Source organism: Arachis ipaensis, chromosome B7 (genome assembly GCF_059453495.1).
Source record: "Arachis ipaensis isolate K30076 ecotype BB chromosome B7, ASM5945349v1, whole genome shotgun sequence".
NCBI classification, from domain to species: Eukaryota; Viridiplantae; Streptophyta; class Magnoliopsida; order Fabales; family Fabaceae; genus Arachis; species Arachis ipaensis.
In genome coordinates, this window is record NC_142442.1 from 113,663,590 (window position 1) to 113,667,566 (window position 3,977).

Consider the following 3,977-nt stretch of genomic DNA (forward strand, 5'->3'; position numbering starts at 1 on the left):
TCTCATGGAAGGATCAAAAGCCTCAACAAGGCTTTAATAATGGTGGAAGAAATAGGTTTAACAATAGTAAACCTTTTCCATCATCTTCTCAGCAACAGACAGAGAACTCTGAACAAAATACCTCTAATTTAGCAAATTTAGTCTCTGATCTGTCCAAAGCCACTGTGAGTTTCATGAATGAAACAAGGTCCTCCATTAGAAATTTGGAAGCACAAGTGGGCCAGCTGAGTAAAAGAATCACTGAAACCCCTCTAGTACTCTCCCAAGCAATACAGAAGAGAATCCAAAAGGAGAATGCAAGGCCATTGAATTGATTACCATGGCCAAACCTGGGAGGAAGGTTGAAAACGTAAACCCCAGTGAGGAAGACCTCCTGGGACGTCCAGTGTTCAATAAGGAGTTTCCCTCTGAGGAACCAAAGGAATCTGAGACTCATCTAGAGACCATAGAGATTCCATTGAATCTCCTTATGCCATTCATGAGCTCTGAAGAGTACTCCTCTTCTGAAGAGAATGAAGATGTTACTGAAGAGCAAGTTGCCAAGTTCCTTGGTGCAATCATGAAGCTGAATGCCAATTTATTTGGTAATGAGACTTGGGGAGATGAACCTCCCCTGTTTACCAATGAACTGAATGCATTGGATCAACTGAGATTGCCTTAGAAGAAACAGGATCCTGGAAAGTTCCTGATACCTTGTACCATAGGCACCATGACCTTTGAGAAGGCTCTATGTGACTTAGGGTCAGGAATAAACCTCATGCCACTCTCTGTAATGGAGAAACTGGGAATCTTTTAGGTACAAGCTGCTAAAATCTCATTAGAGATGGCAGACAATTCCAGAAAATAGGCTTATGGACAAGTAGAGGACATATTAGTAAAGGTTGAAGGCCTTTACATCCCTGCTGATTTCATAATCCTAGATACTGGGAAGGATAAGGATGAATCCATCATCCTTGGAAGACCCTTCCTAGCCACAGCAAGAGCTGTGATTGATGTTGACAGAGGTGAATTAGTCCTTCAATTGAATGAGGACTCCCTTGAGTTTAAAACTCAAGGACATCCTTCTGTAAACATGGGAAAGAGGCACAGTAAGCTTCTCTCAAAACAGAGTCAACTAGAGCCCCCACAGTTAAACTCTAAGTTTGGTGTTGAACTCCCATATCCAAACTTTAAGTTTGGTGTTGGGGAGTCTCAACAATGCTCTGAACATCTGTGAGGCTCCATGAGAGCCCACTGTCAAGCTATTGACATTAAAGAAGCGCTTGTTGGGAGGCAACCTAATTTTTATTTATCTAATTATATTTTTTATTAGTTATATGTCTTCATAGGTTCATGATCATGTGGAGTCACAAAAATAACTGAAAAAATTGAAGAAAAATAAAAAACAGCATAAAAAAATAGCACACCCTGGAGGAGGAGTTCACTGGCGTTCAAACGCCAGTAAGGAGCATCTGTCTGGCGTTCAACGTCAGAACAGAGCATGGAGATGGCGCTGAACGCCAGAAACAAGCATGAAGCTGGCGTTCAACGCCAGAAATATGCTGCATCTGGGCGTTGAACGCCCAGAACAAGCATCAGTTCGGCGTTTAAAAGCCAGAATTGCATGCAAAGGCATTTTACATGCCTAATTGGTGCAGGGATGTAAATCCTTGACACCTCAAGATCTGTGGACCTCACAGGATCATCTCAGGATCTGTGGACCCCACAGGATCCCCACCTTCCCTCCTAATAATCCTAGTTTTTTTTTCACATCTTCTTCTTCATCTATTCTTTCTTCTTTTGCTCGAGGGCGAGCAACATTCTAAGTTTGGTGTGGTAAAAGCATTGCTTATTTTGCTTTTCCATAACCATTGATGGCACCTAAGGCCAGAGAAACCTCGAAAAAAAAAAAAAGAAAGAAGATAGAAGAGAAAAGGGAAGACAAAAGCTTCTACCTCCAAGTCATGGGAGATGGAGAGATTAATGTAAAGGATCTATAGCTCAGTGGTAGAACAGTTGACTACAAATCAAGAGATCCCTGAGATACCTCAGGGGATACATTTTCCCCACATAATTATTGGGAGAAACTGAGGATAGAAATACCAAAAATCACTAAGGAGGAGCAACAAAGACAAGGAAGAGACATAGAGGAGCTCAAAAGCACCATTGGTTCTTCAAGTAGAGAAAGACGCCATCCTCACTAAGGTGGACTCATTCCTTAATCTCCTTGTCTATTTATTCCTGTTTTTCGATTTTTGAGCTTTATGTTTATTTATATTTGTGTCTTACTACATGATCATTAGTGTCTAAGTGTCTATGCCTTAAAGTAAGTGAATATGAATCCATCACCTCTCTTAAATGAAAAATGTTTTAATTCAAAAGAACAAGAAGTACATGAATTTTGAATTCATCCTTGAACTTAGTTTAATTATATTGATGTGGAGACAATACTTTTTGTTTTCTGAATGAATGCCTGAACAGTGCATATGTCTTTTGAAGTTGTTGTTCATGAATGTTAAATATATTGGCTCTTGAAAGAATGATGACAAGGAGACATGTTGTTTGATAATCTGAAAAATCATAAAAATGATTCTTGAAGCAAGAAAAAGCAGTGAATACAAAAAGCTTGCAGAAAAAAAAGAAGAAAAATGGCAAAAAAAATAGAAAGAAAAAAAAAAAGAAAAAGCAAGCAGAAAAAGCCAAAGCTCTTAAAACCAAAAGGCAAGAGCAAAAAGCCAATAGCCCTTAAAACCAAAAGGCAAGGGTAAATAAAAAGGATCCCAAGGCTTTGAGCATCAATGGATAGGAGGGCCTAAAGGAATAAAATCCTAGCCTAAGCGGCTAAACCAAGCTGTCCCTAACCATGTGCTTGTGGCGTGAAGGTGTCAAGTGAAAACTTGAGACTGAGCGGTTAAAGTCAAGGTCCAAAGCAAAAGAAGAGTGTGCTTAAGAACCCTGGACACCTCTAATTGGAGACTTTAGCAAAGCTGAGTCACAATCTGAAAAGGTTCACCCAGTTATGTGTCTGTGGCATTTATATATCCGGTGGTAATACTGGAAAACAAAGTGCTTAGGGCCACGGCCAAGACTCATAAAGTAGCTGTGTTCAAGAATCAACATACTGAACTAGGAGAATCAATAACACTATCTGAACTCTGAGTTCCTATAGATGCCAATCATTCTGAACCTCAATGGATAAAGTGAGATGCCAAAACTATTCAAGAGGCAAAAAACTACAAGTCCTGCTCATCTGATTGGAGCTATGTTTCATTGATAGTTTGGAATTTATAGTATATTCTCTTCTTTTTATCCTATTTGATTTTCAGTTGCTTGGGGACAAGCAACAATTTAAGTTTGGTGTTGTGATGAGCGGATAATTTATACGCTTTTTGGCATTATTTTTAGTATGTTTTTAGTAGGATCTAGTTACTTTTAGGGATGTTTTCATTAGTTTTTATGTTAAATTCACATTTCTAGACTTTACTATGAGTTTGTGTGTTTTTCTGTGATTTCAGGTATTTTCTGGCTGAAATTGAGGGACTTGAACAAAAATCAGATTCAGAGGTTGAAGAAGGACTGCTGATGCTGTTGGATTCTGACCTCCCTGCACTCAAAGTGGATTTTCTGGAGCTACAGAACTCAAAATGGCGTGCTTCTAATTGCGTTAGAAAGTAGACATCCAGGGCTTTCTAGCAATATATAATAGTTCATACTTTGGCCGAGTTTAGATGACGTAAATGGGCGTTGAACGCCAGTTCTATGCTGCAGTCTGGAGTTAAACGCCAGAAACACGTCACAAACCAGAGTTGAACGCCAAAAACACGTTACAACTTGGCGTTCAACTCCAAAAGAAGCCTCTGCACGTGTAGACTTCATGCTCAGCCCAAGCACACACCAAGTGGGCCCCGGAAGTGGATTTATGCATCAATTACTTACTTCTGTAAACCCTAGTAGCTAGTTTAGTATAAATAGGACTTTCTACTATTGTATTTTCATCC